We start from the raw sequence: 21,212 nt of genomic DNA on the forward strand, positions 1-21,212 counted from the left end.
TGAGCCATAATGTTTTGGTCTGTTCACACCTGTTATGTATGACGGGCGGAGCCTTAGGTGTTCACCAGGGCAGGGAGACCCAGTTTCTGGGTTGTGATGTTGTATGTGGGGGCGGGATCAGAGAGGGGCAATGGTGTTTGTTCTGCTCTCTCTCGAATTTTGGTCCCCTCTGCTGCTTCCCGAAAGCAAACCGGGCCCTTCTGGTGATGGTTCCTGGGTGTGTGGGACCCTGTGGTTCTCTCCAATGAACTCTCTGTGAGCCTGGGAGCTTCTCTCGGCACCTCGACCCCAGAAGTTTTTCCAATCGGTGCTTTTAGGCTTTATTTCCCAGTGCTGGGGCCCTGGTTTGCACTGTCTGTGTCTCTGCTTTCTCCTCTGCCTTGTTTATCTGCACACGAATGTGTGACCATGGGTCAGCCCGCAGCCCCATGCCCTCACTGGGTCCACCCATTGCCACCCCACACCTGGGATCTGCCAATTGCCCTGTGTGCCTGGGTCTGCAGGCCACCTTTTCCCCTAGCCACTGGCTCCACCCCTCTTACTGGTCTGGGCGAATGGTTCATTGTTGTCGGACTTCCATATAGTTTAATTTTCTATAATTGCTTGCATTTTTGTTACTAAAACTTTGTTGTCTTTAAACTTGGTTGTGAGAGGAGGCACAATGTTTACACCTATGCCTCCATCTTGGCTGGACAGTCAACATATACTTTTGTTTTATAAAAAGGAAACTGAAGTGCTATATATGTCAGTATATTTGATTCAAAATGTTTCCCTTAATTAACATTATGATGCATGCAGTGAATATGCAATTACATTTGATTCAGTATAGTTAAGGGTGTGACAGATTTAAAATAGTGATTCTTTTAATTGATCTATAGGACAGAGTTAGCTCATTGATAGATGATTTAAATCAGTCTTGGAGATAGGTTTTTAAAGAAATGTACTATTGTACTTCTAGCCAAGATGGAGGTGCAGGTAGACCCACGGTGCCTCCTCACACAACCAAAAGAAGGACAACAACAATTTAAAAACAGAAAACAACCAGAAATTGAACTGTATGGAAGTCCGACAACTAAGGAGTTAAAGAAGAAATATCCATCAAACTGGTAGGAGGGGTGGAGATGGGCAGCTGGGCAGAGAGGACTCAGCAAAGAAGTGGTGGGGGATCAGGGTGGGCAAGGTGGTGACTGGTGGACTCAGTGAGGTGGTGGAACAGAATGGGCAAGGCTGCAGCTGGTGGACCCACTAAGGCAGCAGCTGGTGAGGCGGGTGGTTCCACATTCACATGCGGATAAACTGGGAGGAACACCTGGGGACTGAGGCAGACAGACCTTGCAACCCAGGGTCCCAGTGTAGGGAAATAAAGCCTCAAACCAACTATTAAAAACACCTGTGGGGGGTGAGGTGGCAGTGGGAGAAACTCCCAGCCTCACAGGAGTGTTCATTGGAGAGACCCAGGGTCTTAGAACTTACAAAAGCCAACCTACCTGGAAATCAGCACCAGAAGGGCCCACTTCGCTTGTGGGTAGAGGAGGAAGTGACTGAAATCTGGCAGAGAGAGGAGAAAGGGCCATTGTTACCTCTTTTTTTCTTCTGTAACATATTTTAAAAAAATTTTTAAAATTGTTGTTCAAGTACAGTTTTCTGTCTTTTACTCCCATCCCAGCCCATCCACCCAACCCACCCCCTCCCTCCCATTTTCCACCCCCTAGTTTTTGCCCATGTGTCTTTTATACTTGTTTCCTCTTGACCCCTTCCCCACACACAGTGTCACAAAGCAGTGTGGTGGGTTGCCCCACCCTGATGAACACTTAAGGCTCCACCCCTTATATGTAGCAGGTGCACAGAGACAAAAAAAACCTCCAAAAACCAAAAAACAAAGTCCCAAATGAAAGAACAGATTAAAGCTCCAGAAAAATACAACTAAGCAATGAGGAAGTAGACAACCTATCAGATGCACAGTTAAAACACTGGTTATCAGGATGCCCACAGGACTGGTTGAATTCGGTTGCAAATTAGATGATAAAATGAAGGCTATCCTAAGTGAAATAAAGAAAAAATGTACAGGGAACCAATAGTGATGGAAAGGAAACCGGGACTCAAATCAAAGGAGTTGACCAGAAGGAAGAAAAAAATGACTGAACAGAAAAGGAAGAAGAAACAAGAATTCAAAAAAATAAGGAGAGGCTTAGGAACCTTCAGGACATCTTTAAACGTTCCAACAGCCGAATTATAGGGGTACCAGAAGGGGAAGAGGAACAGCCACCAGTGGAAAACTTATTTGAACAAATAATAAAGGAGAATTTCCCCAATCTGGCAAAGGAAATAGACTTCCAGGAAATCCAGGAAGCTCAGAGAGTCCCAAAAAGCTGGACCCAAGGAGAAACACACCAAGGCACATCATAATTACATTAGCCAAGATTAAAAATTAGGAAAGAATCTTAGAAGCAGTAAGAGAAAAGAATACAGTTACCTACAAAGGAGTTTCCATAAGACTTCCAGCTAATTTCTCAAAAGAGACCTTGCAGGCAAGAAAGGGCTGGAAAGAAGTATTCCAAGTCATGAAACACAAGAACCTACATCCTAGATTACTCTATCCAGCAAAGCTATCATTTAGAATGGAAGGGCAGATAAAGTGCTTCTCAGATAAGGTCAAGTTCAAGGAGTTCATCATCACCAAGCCCTTATTACATGAAATGTTAAAGGGATTTAATTAAGAAATATGTGATAAAAACATGTAGAGTAAAATGACAGCAAACTTACAGTTATTAACAACCACACCTAAGACAAAAACAAAAGCAAACTAAGCGAACAACTAGAACAGGAACGGAACCACAGAAAAGGAGATCACATGAGGGTTATCAACAAGGGAGTAGGAGGGGAGAGAGGGGGAAAAGTTACAGAGAATAAGAAGCATAAATGGTAGGTAGAAAATAGACAGGGAGAGGGTAAGAATAGTATAGGAAATGTAGAAGCCAAAGAACTTATACGTATGACCCATGGACATGAACTAAGGCAGGGACATGCGAGTGGGAAGGGGTATGCAGGGCAGAGGGGAATAAAGGGGGGGATGGGATAACTGTAATAGCATAATCAATAAAACATATTAAAAAAGAAATGTACTTTCTTATAATCTTTGCTAGTTTACTGATACCACCTCTCTTCTTTCCTTATTCTTCTCTCCTAAATTAACAAAAGCAATTTAATATAAACTATTCATAATTATACTTCATATAGATTCTATGAACATGTATAATGGTTTTTAAGGGGACAACTATTTCAAAATATGAAGTCCCTCTTTGCCCAGGGTTTTTTTATAGTTGGATAAGAACTCTAATTTCAGTAATTCTGTTTGGCATATTTTCCTAAAATTCATTCACCTACTCTCCTCTCTTTATTGAGTGGAATTGGGGTCCTGAACTGACCACAAGCAAAGGCATAGAACTTTGAACTTCAGTATCATGTGTTTTCTTTCAAACATTTTAACTTCTCTCAGTCTCAAATGTCTAAGATATGATCAAAGCCTGACTCTTTGTAAAATGCAGAAGAGTCAGCTCTCTTGGCCAGACTGTTAGGGTGGTGTGGTCAGAATCTGACTACAAATGTTTTGTGTTATGAAGAGGACTCAGCCTGATGATGTACTCAGTGCACAGTTTAAGAGAATAATGATTCCTCAATATTTCTGTCACCACAAATTGCCCTTGACGAAGTGCTCCCACCCCACAGCTTCAATAGCTATGGGGGTTCATGACAACCTGAGACCTCAATTGAAATTCTTGTAAGGGAGCAAAGTAGGGGGGCAGTTAAAGAAGGGTTGGTTCTTTTCTAAAAAAGAAAGGAAGAAAGGGCATCCTCTCTGGCTGTGTGTTCATCCTCAGATGGCCATAAATGTAGCATAACCAGGCATCTGGCCAACCAGCTGCTTGTTCCACACCACTGATTCACGAGATGTGGATGCTGCCTCGTGGTGATGACCTAACTTCACACATCTGAAGGCATGCTCTCCTCTGAGGACCAGCCTTGTCTCCACAAATGCCTCAGGCTAAGTTTAAATACACCATTATGACATTCATATTCATCATTTATCATTCTTCCCTCTGAACTGACTCCCTCTTCTAACTTGCTATTTCTGTATGGCATCAATAGCCACCCTCTCCTCAAATTTGAGGTTTCAGCCATCTGTGACTCTTCCTATTCTTTTATTGTTTATATCCACCTATTAATACTTACAATTTCTTTATGAAACTAAAGAAATCTCATACTTGGCCTCCAATGATCTGATTCCCTGGATTCCAGAATCTCCTTCCTCAATTCCACCTCTATAAATATTTAGTGTGATGTTCCCCAAATACCTTTTCACTTGTGTAGGCCTCATGCAGAAGAGCCTGGGCTCAGGTGGCCCTTACTAGCTGTGCACACTTAGAGAGGTCACTTAGATCTCCAAGCTTCTGCTCTTCACTTGTAAATGAAAAAAACAATGATCTATCTAATAGAAATGTTTTGAGGTTTAAACAAAATGAATCCAGTACCAGCAATATATTAAAGGGTCACTTCCTTCATTCCTTTAGTCATTTAAAAATATATGACTGCCCCTGAAAGTAACACAAAATAATATTAAATGTAGCTATATTTGAAAAATAAAATTTAAATGATATTTATTGAGACTTGGAGTAGGTTGAATAATGTCCATACCTAAATTCAACCTTGTAATAGGTTGAATAATGTCCACACCTAAAATTGATGTTCACTTGAAGCCTCAAAATATAACCTTTTTGGAATTACATATCTCTTTGAGTAAAATCATCCCAGATTTAGTGTGAGCCCTGAGTCCAATGACTATTGTCTTTACAAGAAGAAAGGACACAGACACACACAGGGAAGATGGCCATGAAAAGATAAAGACAAAGACTGCAGTGAAGCTGCTACAATGTAAGAAATACCTGGGAGCACCCGAACTGTAACAAATAAGGAAGGCTTCTTCCCTAGAGCCTTCAAAGGGAGCATGATTTTGGCTGGCACCTTAATTTTAAACTCTAGTCTCCAGACTGTGTAAGAACAAATTTCTGTAGTTTTAAACCACAGAGTCTGTGGTAATTTGTTATAGAAGCCCTACGAAACCAGTGAAAACCATTCCACATGACAGATATTGTCTGGGTGTTTGGAGGATACAACATCAAACAAATAGACCTAAGTCCCTGCCCTTGTGCAACTTAGTTACTATTACTACTGTTATTTGTTGGTCTAGTGATTCCTCATGCCAACAGAGTGAGTACAAAACTCTAATTATTTAGATTAACAAGCCTGGATTTTTCATCTTTAAAATGTAAACACTCATACCTAATAGAATTACTTACAGTTAGTAAGGTTGTTATCTACTATTAATTTTCATTATTCTGTAAAGCAGAGGTTGGACCCTTCTATTATAAATGGATAGATAGAAAATATGTTAGTCTTTGAGTACTACAGGGTATCTGTAATATATATTACAGGTTTGTTTGTGTTATTTTATAACACTCAAAAAAATTTAAAGCCATTTTTTAACTTGCTGGATATATGACAGACCAGTTTGCCAATTCTAGCAAAGTTCCTACCTATAGTCCAACCTGGTCCTTCAGTGTTGCTTGATGGCACCATGCACATAGGGAGATAAGAGACAGACACACAAAACAACTAATTAATAATGCTAAGTGCAGGAAACATAGTTGATGGATAAGTTCTGAAAACAATGGTACAGGTAATAAATGCTATAAGATTAGAAAAAGGGTGAGATCAGCATAGACTTCAATAGTTGGGGAAGGATCATGGCAGAGGCCAAAGTTAAGCCAAGTCTTGACAGAAGTTGAATTATTGAAGAAAGAAAGAGAAATACTTGAAGCAGAATATATTTCATATATATATAAGTTTATACACACATGTGAACAAATGCATTTACATATAAATTAAATAAATCATATATCATATATCTCCTCTCAAGATATCCTCAGGATTAAAAAAACTCAGAATTATACAATGATAGTGTCCTTGGAATTCTAAGTGTTAAAACTTTTGCTTCTTTGTCATCATTTCATAAGGTGAATCAGATCTAAAACAGACCAATTCCAGGTGGTTTCAGTTAGCACCCTTCATCTTGCACTTCAATCAAAGCCAAGAGTGACAGTGATTCATCAATAAAGTTGTTCCCAGTGAGGCTGATTTTAATGCTTAATATTTAGAGGTTTTCTGCTTTTTCTATTTAGTTACCAGAAGACAAATTTTAATGTACTTACTCAAAGGGGTATAATAGATAACTCAGAAGGCAGAACACCGATTACTATGCACTAACCAGTAACACAGAAGCAGTTCTTCCTGAAGGAGATAAGAGCCATGTTTGTCTACGTGTCTAACAGTGTGTCACACCTAATAGAAACAGGCTGATGAATACCTAAGTGGAGGGCCAGCAGAGGTGAAAGATGGATGAAACCTGAGTCCCTCAACCATGCCCCAATGTATTGTTTAAATCCAGGACCGTATTCCATTACTGTCATCATCTCTTATCCCTCCTTTTCATGTTATCATTGTGCAGTGAGACTTTACTCATCTTTTCCCCTTGTTCCTGACCAGAACTGTTTATCAGGAACTTCAATCTGTGGGCCACTCTTCTCACTGGCCAAGGTCTCTGAGGACATTTCCAAACTCTTATAATCTTACCTCTTCTACATCAAGGCCAAGCTCAAGAGTGTTTCTGTCTGTACCAAGCATGTACTTGGTGTTTCTGAAGTGGTGCCATTGTGAAATCTAATTCTGTAGTTACAGTAAGGGTAGTATTGAAAAAGACCATTGTTCTTAACTAACTTCTTTTCCTTAACCCAATCATTACTTTCAACTTGAAATCCTAGATTAGTGATAAATGGTGAAAATCTGTGGATTCTAAAAGCAAAGTTCATGGTGGGGGGAGTGGTGTTTCATCTCTTCTGGTATCATTGCTTGAGTGCTGATAGCTTGCTTGAGCAATGTCTACCAGTAGGTATTGCCTGAAGTTTCTTATACAGAAAGTACCACCCTCTCAAAGGAGAAACTGCTGACAGGCTCAAGAAAACCTTAAGGAGCAAAGAGGACACGTCTGTCTTCTTCTTTTAGTAGGTTTTAATTGTGTTTTTCCCTTTTTTGATTCAAAGCTGTAGAATTCCTATCTATTTACTCACCCTTTGTTCATCTTTTCTTCTCCTTTAATTTTTCTCCTCCTTGTTTTTTGATCCATCTTCATACCAAACTGGTGGGTGGAGGGATGTGTGTGTGTGTGTGTGTGTGTGTGTGTGTGTGTCTATAAGAAAGGGGAGTAAGTAATGGTGAGTAGAATTTTCTATAATTTTTTCAGTGCTAATTTAACTTTTGAAAACTCCCCAATTCTATAAATTAATTTTTAGAGATTTAGAGGAGATTAAAAAACTTCTATCTAAAAATAAAATAATAAAATAAAATGTCTATCTAAAAATAAAATAAACTAATCAGCATTTTATTACCTCATTTGAACTATGGGGCCTTCATTTTCTCATTTGATACATACATATTTTATTCAAGCTATTGTGGTAGGTACTAGGACTAGAGATAAAAGCTATAGTCCATATCTTCAGGGGGCTAATGAGGAAACCAGTGAACATATTACCACAGTGTGGAAAGAGATATGGTAGAAATAATGAAAGGGTGCTAATGAAGTACTCAGAAAAAGCAGGTTATCCAGGATGGGGCATGAGGGAAAAGGTAAATATTGCCTGGGGAAGAAAATTCCTGAGTAGTTGAACAGAATATGGAGAGAGCTTCTGGTCAAGAAGGTGGCATAGGAAAACATGGTTCTCAGAACCTCCCACAACCATGTTAAAATTAAAACTAAATTACATAATAACCATCATTCAGAACTACCTCAAATCTAGCAGTATAGAAGTTCTATGATATAAAGAATCCTGATTGAGACTGGTAGAAGGGGTGTAGATGCTGAACGGACTGGTACCCACATCCAGATGTGGTGGTTAATAATTGGGAGGAATATCTCAACTGAAGAGGTACCTAAAAGCAGTGAGGGGTCCCAGCCCCATATAAGAATCTCAGCCCAGGATTTCAGTTCCAGAAAGAGAATTCCCCATAACTTTTGGCTGTGAAAACCAGCAGAGATTGTGATAGAATAAAATGGAGGTTCTCTTGGATTCCCAGTTATTCCTCTTAAAGGGGCTATGCAGGAACTTATTTGAACTTACTTGCTTTGAAGTTCACTGCACAGCAACAGCTCTGAAGGCAATTTGGACATATAGGGAGGAAATGTCCAAGCATTTCTGGCATCAGGGTGAAAGCTGTGGGGTTAGCTTTCTCTCAGACAGAAGTGCTGACAAAGGTCATTGTTCCTTTGATGAGCTCTTCCCGAACAGAGGTGGCAGGTGGGTATCATATCTGAGTTTCCATATACCTAACTCACCCTGATTGCCCCACCCTGGTGACTTTCTGAGACCCTACCTCAACTAACTTTTGGGCCCACCTACACCCTTTCTAGTGGCTTTTCCATACAAATGACCTATCTTGGCTCATTCTTCTGACTATTACAAAATGTCTTACACAAGAAATAACTGGCCTTGGCATACCCCATACCTCTTCTAAGTGGCCCCTAACCTGGCACAAGCAGCAGCTGAACTTGGTTTCCAGGTTGGTCTTTTCTGGGCACCTCCAAGCCCAGCACAATTAGCAGCCATCTGTAGATCACTCTGTAGCTCATGCCATGTGGCCCTGTGAAGAACACAGGCAGTGACTAATTTTGTTCTACACCTCTATGGAGGTTTCAGTACCAGTGCACTTGGTGGACAGTTTCAGACCATCAGAAGCACCACCCAACCACTTCAACAAGGTACACACCCAAAGGGTGGGCTTGGCAGATACTTGAGCCGCACTGAAGTGAGTTAGGCTCAGCACACCAGATGCTCAATGATTGTCATGGCTAGTCCTTGCAGTCCATTGGTCTGGGGGTAAATCCCTCCCAATTAGGTGCCAATAGCATTCAAGAATAAACTATAATGGAAGGGTGCAGAGAGCCCACATAGGGGGTGGGTTGCACCTGGAGCACCCAGCTCATTGACCAGGGGAACTGCACAACTGGGCCACACAGGACGCCCTATAAGTCCACCCTATTGACACTGGAAGATGTAGCAGCCCTACCTAATATATAGAAACAACAGGAAAACTGCCAATGAAAAGATTAAAAAAAATAGCTCAAATGAAAAAAAACAGAACAAAACTCCAGAACAAGAAGAAAACAAAATGGACATAAGCCCTCTACCCGGTACAGAGTTCAAAACACCAATTATGAGGATGCTCAGTGAACATAAGGGAAGAATAGATGACCTTAGTGAAAACTTCAATGAAGAGATAGGAAACATTAAAACAGAGAGAGAAAAAACTTAAAAAATAATCAGTCAGAAATGAAAAATACACAAACTGAAATGAATATATTACAGGGAATCAGCTATGGAGAAGATGAAGGGTCAAGTCATATACTAGGAAGATAAGTAGCAGGAAACACCCAATCAGAAAAACAAAAAGAAAAAAAGGAGATAGTGTAAGGAAATTCTGGGACAACTTCAAGTACACCAACATTTGCATCATGGGGGTGCCAGAAGAGACAGAGAAAGAAATTGAAAACCAATGTGAAAAAATAATGACAGAAAACTTTCCTAACCTGGTGAAGTAAGTAGATATACAAGACTAGGAATTACAGAAAGTCTCAGACAAGATGAACTCACACCAAGTTTCAAACAAGAGGCCCACACCAAGAGAAATAATTAAAACACCAGCTATAAAGACGAGAGAATCTTAAAAGCTGCAAGAGGAAGGCAGTTAGTTACCTATAAGGGAGCTCCCATAAGACTGTCAGCAGATTTCTCAAAAAAACTTTGCAGGCCAGCTAGGATTTGCACAAAATATTCAAAGTTATGAAAAGCAACAACCTCCAGCCAAGATTGCTCTACCCAGTGAAGGTATAATTTAGAATTGAAGGACAGTTAAAGAGCTTTCTTTCCAAGAAAAAGCTAAAGGAGTTCATCACCAATAAACCTGTGTTATAAAAAAGTTAAAGCTTCTTCTCTAAGAAAGAAAAAAGTTCCAAATATGAATAATAAAGTGGTAATAAATACATATCCGCCAATGATTATTTAAATGTAAATAGTTTAAATGCTCCAATCAAAAGACATATGGTGGCTGAATGGATAGCAAACAAGATCCTTATATATGTTGCCTGCAAGAGACTCACTTAAGATTGAAAGACATACAGAATGAAAGTAAAGGGATGGAACAAGATATTTCACAAAAATTGAAACAAAACAAAGATGGGTAGCAATACTTATACCAAACAAAAAAGACTTTAAAACCAAGGCCATAATAAGAGACAAAAAAGGATCCAGTAATTCCATCTCTTGGTATTTATCCAAAGAAATGCAAAACACTAAATCAAAAAACATATACATCCACATATTTATTCCAGCATTATTTACAATAGCCAAGGTATGGAAGAAACCTGAGTGTTCATCAATAGTTAAATGCTAAAGAAGTGGTGCATATATACAATATAATATGAATCAGCTATAAAAAAGGATAATATTTTGCCATATGCAATAACATGGATGAATCTAGAGGGCATTAGACTGAATGAAGTAAGTCTAACAGACAAAAGACAAATGCTAGATGATTTCACTTACAGATGGAAGCTAAAAACAAAATATATGAATGAAGAGACCAGACTCACAGATACAGAGAACATTTTGATGGTTGCCAGATGGTAGAGGGGTTTGGAGGGATGGGTAATAAAGGTAGAGGAATTAAGAAGTACAAATTGGTAGTTACAGAATAGTCATGGGGATGTTTAGTACAACATATGAAATATAGTTGGTAATACTGTATTAACTATAGGGAGGGGGAAAAGAAGATTTATAGTTGTTCCTTCATATCAAAAAAGACACACAGGTTATGAATATTACAATAGCTTTATTAACTCTGTGTTTAATGTACTCACAACTATAGACCTACTTTCTCCCATCCTTTTATATGGTGTCAGATGGATACCAGATTTATTGGGGGGTGGTATCAACCTTCTTCATACATAATTTGAAGGCATATCAATAGGGTGAATAAACTATATAAGTGTCTAATCATACATCTTTACATCTGAAACTAATATAATATTGTATGTCAGCTGTGAGAGAAAGTGTCAGCTGTGAGAGAAAGTGTTAACCAGACAAAATAATCATTAAAAGGAACTTGAGGCAGATAAAGTAATATGTGTTAAGGCAGGGTTGTGAGAGAGACTGGGAACTACAAGAGTGATATATTGACACATATATACAGAATATACAAAGAATTCATACAATTCAATAGCAATTTACTCAAATAACCCAATTAAAAATGGGCAAAGGACCTGAATAGACATTTTTTTCCCAAAGAAGATATACAAATAGTCAACAGGCACATGAAAAGGTGCTTAATATCAATGTTCATTAGGGAAACACAAATCAAAACCACAATATTATATAACACCTGTTAGGATGGCTATTGTAAAAAAAGATAAGAGTTAAAAAATGTTGAAGAGGATATAGAGAAAAGGAACCCTGGTACACTATTGGTGGAAATGTAAAGTGGTACAGCCACTATGCAAAACAGTATGAATGTTCCTCAAGAAATTAAAAATAGAGCTACCATATGACCCAGCAATCCAACTTCCCATTCAAAGAAATCAATACCATTATTTCAAAGATATGTCTATTCTCTAAAGTTCATTGCAGCACTATTCACAGTAGCCAAGGTATGGAAATAATCTAAGTGCCTATTAACAGATGAATGGATAAAGCAGATGTATTTTATATCTGCTATACACACACACAGAGTACACAACAGAATATTCTTAAGCATTAAAAATTAAGGAAATCTTGTCATTTGAGATAATATGAATTAACCTGTTGTGCTAAATGAACTAAGCCAGATTTAGAAAGGCAAATATTGCACAGTATGACTTATAAATGGACTCTTTAAAAAAAGTCAAATACATAGAAACTGAGAGTAGAAAAGTGGTTGCCAGGGGCTGGGGTATAGGGTTGAGGTAGAGGTGGATAAAAGGTATAAACTTTCAGTTAAAAAATGAGTAAGGTCTGAGGATCTAATATGGTGGAGACTTCCAGCCAAGATGGAGACATAGGTAGATACACTGTGCCTTCTTGCACAACCAAAAGAAGGATAACAAATTTAAAAACAAAAAACAATCAGAACTGCCAGAAAATCGAACTGTATGAAAGTCTGACAGTTCAAGGATTAAAAAAGGATTAAAAAAGAAACATTCATGCAGACTGGTAGGAGGGGTGGAGGTGGGCAGTCAGGGTGGAGAGGACTTGTGGCAGGGTGGCAACTGGAGGACCAGGTGGTCCCACATTTGCATGTGGATAAACCAGGAGGAACAACTGGGGAATAAGACAGACTGCAAAACCCAGGGTCCCAGTGTGGGGTAATAAAAACTTCAAAATCTCTGACTGAAAAAACCTGTGGCAGCTGTGGCGGCAGGAGAAACTGCCATCCTCACAGGATAGTTCATCAGAAAGACCCACAGGGACCTAGAACCTACACAAACTCACCTACATGGGATCAGCACCAGGAGGGCCCAATTTGCATGTGGGTGACAGAGGAAGTTACTGAAAACTAGCTGAGAGCTGAGCAAGTGGCATTGTTCCCTCTTGGACCCCTCCCCAATAGACAGCACCACAATGCAGCAAAGTGGGTTGCCCCACCCTGGTGAATAACACCGAAGACTCTGCCCTCTACTACGTAACAGGTGCGCCAGGACCAAACAGTGGCCCAAGTAAAAGAACAGATCAAAGCTCCAGAAAAAATACAACTAAGTGATGGATAGCCAACCTATTAGATGCAAAGTTCAAAACACTGTAATCAGGATGAGTGGTTGAGTATGGTCACAAAATAGAGGAAAAAGTGAAGGCTATGCAAAGTGAAATAAAGAAAAATATACAGGGAACCAACAGTGAAGGGAAGGAAACCAGGACTCAAATAAATGATTTGGACCAGAAGGAAGAAATAAACATTCAATCAGAACAGAATAAAGAAACTAGAATTCAAAAAAATGAGGAGAGGCTTAGGAACCTCTGGGGCAACTTGAAACATTTCAACATCCGAATCCTAGGGGTGCCAGAAGGGGAAGAGGAAGAGCAAGAAATTGAAAACTTATTTAAAAATACAATGAAGGAAAACTTCCCAATCTGGCAAAGGAAACAGACTTCCAGGCAGTGCAGGAAGCTCAAAGTCCCAAAGAAGTTGGACCCAAGGAAGCACATACTAAGGCATCATAATTACACTAACCAAGATTCAAGATGAGGAGAGAATCTTAAAAGCAGAAAGAGAAAAGGATACAGTTACCTACAAAGGAGTGCCCATAAAACTATCAACTGCTTTCTCAAAAGAGACCTTTCAGGCAAGAAGGAGCTGGAAAGAAGTATTCCAAGTCATGAAAGGCAAAGACCTACATCTAAGATTACTGTACCCAGCAAAGCTATCATTTAGAATGGGAGGGCAGATAAAGTACTTCCCAGATAAGGTCGAGTTAAAGGAGTCCATCATCACCAAGAGCTTATTATATGAAATGTTATGGGGACTTATCTAAGAAAAAACACGATCAAATCTATGAACAGTTAAATGACAACAAACAACTATCAAGAACCAAACCTAAAAAAAGCAGTAGAAAAACAAACTAAGCAAACAACTAGAACAAGAACAGATTCACAGAAATGTAGATCACGTAGATGGTTATCAGCAGGAGGGGGAGAAAGGGGAAAAAGGTACAGGGAATAAGAAACGCAACTGGTAGGCACAAAATAGGAGGAGGTTAAGAATAGTATAGGAAATGTAGAAGCCAAAAACTTCTCTGTACAACCCATGGACATAAACTAAAGGGGGTGAATGTGGGTGGGAGGTGGGTGCAGGGCAGAGGGGAATAAAGGGGGGGAATGGGACAACAGTAATAGCATAATCAATAAAATATATTAAGAAAAATAATATATAATATGGTGACCATAGCTGATAACACTGTATTATATAACAAAGATTTGTTGAGAGTAGAACTTAAATGTTCCCCACACACACGAAAATAAAAGAATGGTAGGCTGACGGTAGGGTAGGGTGGCAGTGGTATGCTTGAGTTAGCTTGTGCCAGATTATAGAGCTGATTGTGAACATTTCTTCCTAATCCTTCTTATTCAGTGACTTTACCTTGATAGCTTTAAACTGACTTATTAGGATATTTCTGCCACAGAAATTTGCAAACACTACAAATCAGGGGCTTCTGCTCCCTCTGTCCTCCAGAGTTAAACATTTACCAGCATACCAGTAGGTGTGAGGAGGACCACAAAGCAGCCAGGGGAAGGATAATATTCAATATCCTTGAATATTATACTTACTAAAGACAATGGATTTTATCCTGAAACCACTGGGGTGTCCTCAAATTATGTATCAAGATTCTTGATTAAATAGGTATTGTTGGTTGCACCCAAACCAGCAGCTGATAAGGTACTTAAAAAAATCTTAAGTAAAACTGGCACACAGAATGAGAATGTCAACATGGGTTAATAAATGAGAGAGGTTATGTAAACTATTACTTAATCCCAACTGAGTGTTTTGTGAGCCACTTGGGAACTGGGTTGAGGTTCACAGAGGAGAATAAGGTTAGAAGGAAACAGAAAATTAAACAAACAAGAGTTCATTTTAAGTTGTGATTTACCCAGAGTGTAGAGCTGGAGTGTCAAACTAATTTTCACCAGGGGCCACATCAGCCTAGCGGTTCTCTTCACAGGGCCGAATGTAATTTCAACTCCTTAACAGTTAAGGAGTAGTTACATTTATACAGTTATAAAATTAATTTGGCCCTTTGGCCCTTTGAAGGCAACTTCAAAGCTGATGAGGCCCCCAGTAAAAATGAGTCTGACACCCCTGGTGTAGAGTATAAAATGAAAGCCTTGCCAGTAGTAAAAAAACGTAAAATAAAGCTGTGCGAACATTGTTAATAACACAGTTTCCCAGGCATTCACTGGAACAGAGATTTTATTATATATTGGCAGAAAAAAAATAGAAAATTTGATGGTGCCTTAAGTAGTTCTAGGATCCCCAGCACACAAAGTGAAGCACAGGGAGTTAGTTCTAATAGCTGTTTCTGAGGGTCCAGAGAATGCAAGTGAAGGTTTAACATCTAAAGCTCACACAAATACTGAATTATTATTTACTTATGAAAATTTAGGTATTTAGTTTCCAAATATTTCACTACCTCCTCCCACCCCATGCATTAATCTCTATTCAGTTGGATTGTTGTCACAAGGGTCATACTCAATATCAGAATTTGTGGCACGGCTACTCTAGATCTTGTAATAATTTGGAGAGCTTTTTTTAAAAATAAAAACATTTCTTCTGTCAGGTGTGGTAAAGCTCAGGTATATATTTTTCTATGGCCTAAACAGTACCCCAAATGGTGAACTTCAATTTTTCAATTCTGAGGTGAAAATGCTTTCCTGTGCAGAATCTACTAAAAACAAATGGATACAGGAACAGGGACATGGGGGTAATTAGTGTTCCATGAGGGCACATAACTAGGATCATAAAAAGCATTGCTTCCCTAAATATCTGAAATTGATGCTTATATTTTCATAAGCATTTGATTCTAAAAAATTATCTAGTGATTGGGAAAAGGTGGAGATGGGCAATGGGGAGTAAAATAGGGGCTGAAAGAGACTTTGCTTGGTACAATGACCTGTATGGTTTTGTGAACCACTCACCCCAGTAAATTGAATAAAAGAAAAAATATCAATCATTTTCACAATTTACCATAAAGTGACACCATTTTTAAAAAGCAGGCACATACTTTAGTCCTCTCTGTACATGTCAAAAACCTGTACTTTGACCTTTTAATGTTAATTACAAGTTGAACCTATTATTGTTAAACTACCATTTATACATATATTACTCATCATTCTGCAAACACTGACTACTCTCCTTAATATTGAGCCAGCCACAGAATTGATCTTGTGCTTTGTCTGCCCAGTTTTTCGTGGAATCAATACCTTTCCATGAATCTTCTGAAATGACAGTGAGTTTAGTTAAGACTAAGAAACACCAGCCATTTCTTTCTATATCAGGTCTAAATAATACCCAGTATAACTGGAGTTTTTCAAATTAGAAATATTTCTCAATTACTCTTAGTAATACATTTACTGATTCCTATTTACCATGATGTTAGAACCACAAATAAATTTACATTTAGTGAACTATCAGATATATTCCATTCTAAGTTTCTCTTCTTTATTCACTTTATTCAGTTCCTTAAGTACCAGGATCACCTAATTTGACCTCAAATTCACCTTTATTATTGCACTTCAGAACATCTCCAAAATCTTGGACCTTCTCATATTAGTGAGTACATGAAGAAAAATAACTTCACCTCCTTAGTATTTTTTGAGGTTTTGTATTACCTTTACACACACTGTATTCTTATAAACAATCTCTTACATTCAAGATTCTGGTCACATTACTGGAAAATAAATAGTCCTGTGTCTGTACCTATGGCCTTCAGAAAGGGGCACACCAGTGACTTCTCTGATTTGTAGGTACAGGAATAAGCCCTGAAAATTAAATGCCTCCTATTCCCTCATCTTTTCCCTTGGCAAACTCCACTTCTTCCTAGGCCAAACAAAAGAAAACAAAGTTAATACAGAAGTTGAATATTTCTTTTAATTCCTCACAGATATTTTTATACCTGCATTTCAAATCTTTGTGGTTTGTGGAGATGACAAAAACAATGCCTTTTATGATTGTCATAAAAATCCTTTTTTTATTGGCACATTAGGCTTTTAAAATTTTATTTGATTTTATTGATTATGCCATTACAGTTGTTCTATTCCTCCCTTCATTCCCCTCCAGCCTGCACCCCCCACTCCCACCATTCCCCTCCTTTAGTTCATGACCATGTGTCTCAAGTTCTTTAGATTCTATATTTCCCATACTATTCTCCCCCCCTATCTATTTTCTACCTACCGTCTATGCTACTTATTCTCTGTACATTCTCCCCCCTTCTCCTCCTCCCACTCCCCTGTTGCTAACCCTCCATGAGATCTTCATTTCTATGTTTCCACTCCTGATCTAGCTGTCCCTTTAGTTTGCTTTTGTTTTAGTTGTGGTTGTTAATAACTGTGAGTTTTCTGTCCTTTCACTGTTCATATTTTTTATCTTTTTTTCTTAGGTAAGTCCCTTTAAAATTTCATATAATAAGGGCTTAGTGATGATGAACTCTTTGAACTTGACCTTATCTGAGAAGCACTTTATCTGCCCTTCCATTCTAAATGAAAGTTTTGCTGGATGGAGTAATCTTGGTTGTAGGTCTTTGGATTTCATGACTTGGAATACCTCTTTCCAGTCCCTTCTTGCCTGTAAGGTCTCTTTTGAGAAATCAGCTGACAGTCTGATGGGAACTCCTTTGTAGGTGACTGTCCCCTTAGCTCTTGCTGCTTCTAGGATTCTCTCCTTCATTTTAATCTTGGCTAATGTAATGATGATGTGCCTTGGTGTGTTCCTTCTTGGGTCCAACTTCTTTGGGACTCTCTGAGCTTCCTGGATTTCCTGGAAGTCTATTGCCGTTGCCAGATTGGGGAAGTTCTCCTTAATTATTTGTTCAAATAAGTTTTTCACTGGTGGCTGTGCCTTTCCCCCTTCTGGTACCCCTATAATTCAGATGTTGGAGTGTTTAAAGATGTCCTGGAGGTTCCTAAGTCTCTCCTCATTTTTTTGAATTCTTGTTTCTTCACATTTTCCTGTTTGATCATTTTTTCCTTCCTTCTGGTTCACTCCCTTGATTTGAGTCCCAGTTTTCTTTTCATCACTACTGGTTTCTTGTGCAATTCCCTTCATTTCAATTAGTTTGGCCTTCATATGTTCCTTTAATTTGTGACTAAAATCAACCAGTTCTGTGACCATCCTGATCACCAGTGTTTTGAACTGTGCATCTGAAAGTTTTGCTATTTCTTCATCACTTAGAGTTATTGGCTCTGGGGCTTTGAGATCTTCTTGAGCCATTTTTGGTCTGTTCACGCCCATTAAGTATGAGGAGCGGAGCCTTAGGTGTTCACCAGGGCGGGGCTGCCCAGGTTGCTGGGTTGTGATGCTGTATGTGGGGCGGGGTCAGAGCGGGGAAATGGCGCCCCCCTGTACTGCTTCAGGCTGCTGGGGCCTGCTCAGTCCTGTCTCACTGCTCACTCCTTCCTGGTCTATCTGCGCACGAATGTGTGACCACAGTCAACCCGCCACCCTCCGCCCTCGCTGGGTCCGCCCGTCGCTCTCTGGGTCTGCCCATTGCAACCTCATGCCTGGGATCCGCGTGCCTGAGTCTGTCAAACCGAGTTTTCCTGTGCAACCCCGTTCCACCAGCTGCTGGCTTCGCCCCTCTTACTGGTCAGGCTGAAGAATTCGTTGTTATCAGAATTTCGAAAAGTTCAATTTTCTGTATTTTGGCTGTGTTTTCTGTTGCTAATATTTTATTGTCTCTAAACTTGGTTGTGTGAGAAAGCATGGCATCTCCACCTATGCCTCCATCTTGGTGGAAGTCCATAAAAATACTTTTGAGGAGTTTGTCAAGGACTTTTATTCAAACACTTTAGCAATTCAGACAGTCTCTGTTTACTGTGTAAATACATAGATTCCTTTTGGAAGACAAAACTTTTGTCAAGTAAAATTAACACTATCATCTATGGTCTGCATATATATATATATATATATATATGAATATATATGCACATATATATATATATATACACACACATGATTAATATGAGAAAGGCAAAATATGTCTGCAGCTAAAGATTTATTAGAACAACCTGACCAAGGCAAAAAATTAGAGAGCATGCCCCTGCACATTCTGGTGCTCATGAGATTCTCCTGAGTCCCCAGAACACTTATTTCTCCCTTGACCTTCTAGGCTACATGATTCACACGAGAAGGAAATCCTCTAAAATGGATTCAGTTGTGTGGAGGACAGTACACAGATGCAGAAACACATATGACTTGGGCCTACCTCAGCATCACATTCTCTTGAATTCTGTCAACTTTTATAATTTTTGTTTCAAAAGAGTCTGTTTTTTGTGTTCTCAGGATTATATGATTCACTTCATACAAGTTCTTCTGACTAACAGGGTTCCAAGTGTTAGCCATAGGAGAAAGGAAAGTGGGACAAGAAAGAAACAATTTGGACTGATATAAGAAATGTGTATTTTTAACTTTTTTTCTTTTTTTATTGTTGTTCAATTACAGTTGTCCCCATTTCCCCCCATAACTATTTTCAAAGAAGATGATAAGGTCTATGAGAAGCAGTGAGAGTGAATGCTACCTAAATTATGTCCTTAGCTTCTAGAATTTACACATTTTCTTTATACTAAAAATCACTAAATGAGCTGTGGCTGGTGTGGCTTAGCAGGTTGGAGCACTGTCCCGTAACCAAAAGGTTGCGGTTTCAATTCCCGGTCAGGGGTTATATTCAGGTTGCAGGTTTGATCCCTGGTATGAGGCATATGGGAGGCAGCCAGTGAATGCTTCTCTCTCATATTAATGTTCCTCTCTCTTTCTCTAAAAAGAAATAAAAAATGTCTTCGGGTGAGGATAAAAAATGTTACTTAATGAAAAGTAATTTCATTCATTTAGAAGTCAAAGAAAAGACAAAGTTTGAATGCAGTAAAACAGAACTGGTAAAACAGTTAAATTTTCCATCATAGTTCTAGTTGTGATATGTTTTTGGAAGTATAAAGTAATATGTACTCATGGCTAGAACCCACTTTAAAAATCTGGTTAAATGCAGCAGCATGTAATTAAGACTAAAAGCTTGAGAGGTAGGTAAGAATTACTAGTTTATTAAGTACTGCCTATGTGCTTGCCCCTGTACTAAAGGTATCTATTTTTTTCTTAAAATGTTGAGCTTGATATAAGAGTTGTCTTTCACCTCTTCAGTTGTGGCCTTTTGTGACTATAATACCAAATTAACTTGTTCTTCCTCATTTGCCTTTATGGATGGTTATTTCCATCACACTGTGTTTCATAAATCCCCATGATGTATTTATTCACTGGTGTGACTGATCTTTTGCAATCATCTCTTCTCTTATTCTGTTTATTTTGTAAAGTCAAGACACATGCCTATCTCATTCACCACTATAATACCAACAGGGTTAGGCACTCAATAAATATCTGTTGAGTTTTGGGTGTATGAATAAATCCTTTCCTCTGACTCTTGCTGAAAATAATGATTACAAATTTCTGGTCATTTTATGGACTAAATAAAATGGTTAGGCTTCTAGCATTTGGCTTAAACTAATAAGATGAAAGAACAAAAATTTAATGTAATTAGCTTAAAATCGATGAAAAATATTGCACATTTTATTGTCAAGATAATTTTTACAGAAATTCGTTTTTGCTATTGACTGTCACTGCATTAGTGCTTGTAATCTGCTTAGTGCATTAGCACTAAATACTATTGATTCATTCAGCTAAGAGACCAATTTAATCTTTACATTTTTCCCATTTCCGGAACATCAGTTCACCTATAGTTTAGTTAGTAGTCTGGTTGCTAGATGCAAGTGTTAATAGAATTTAAAATTTAAAATGTTATTAGAAAATTTAATATCATGTAGATTTATACTTTTCTGGTACAGAAATTCTAGCAAATTATGAATAATTCATATATTTTGAAATGACAGCTCAGGAAATTTAATTTTCATAAAACCAGTTCTAGAAAAGAATGCTTAACAAATCAAAGCTGATCTCAATTCATCCTTTTTATCTAGAGTACAATTTGAAATATCTCCTACCATTTTAATGCCTTATAATTAATAAATATATTGACAATTTACCCAAATAAGACAACCAGAGTCAGACTCTAGTCTGAACTGATCATTTATATTTTTTGTTTTATATTTATACTATTCATAAACTTCCCATTTGTGAACATCAAAATGGTTAAAATAGCCTTTATTCTATAGCAGCATGCATTTGTAATACATTTTTCTGTCCTCTTGTTGAAGAATTAAAGAATATTTTTAAATTAGAAAAGGTGGACATACTTTATCTACTCCAATGTTATCCTAGGTGTAGGATGAAGTGCACTATGCCTCTCCCCCAAAGCTTTTAGGATA

General features: G+C 38.4%; 1 protein-coding gene across 6 annotated transcripts in view; it reads right to left on the reverse strand.

Moving 5' to 3' along the window:
• MET (MET proto-oncogene, receptor tyrosine kinase) overlaps nucleotides 1-21,212 on the reverse strand; it is a 163,782-nt gene that overhangs the window by 94,450 nt on the left and 48,120 nt on the right. Inside the window, exon 1 of one of the 6 annotated variants that reach the window (XM_053662943.1) lies at nucleotides 1,488-1,548. The exons of the other annotated variants lie outside the window; for them this stretch is intronic. The gene's annotated coding sequence lies outside the window, so the exon portion shown is untranslated. Of the gene's footprint in view, nucleotides 1-1,487; nucleotides 1,549-21,212 lie in introns of those variants that run through there. 6 annotated transcript variants of the gene reach the window in all.

This window comes from Artibeus jamaicensis, unplaced genomic scaffold (assembly GCF_021234435.1).
Source record: "Artibeus jamaicensis isolate MK-2021 breed Jamaican fruit bat unplaced genomic scaffold, CSHL_Jam_final contig_311, whole genome shotgun sequence".
Lineage (NCBI taxonomy): Eukaryota > Metazoa > Chordata > Mammalia > Chiroptera > Phyllostomidae > Artibeus > Artibeus jamaicensis.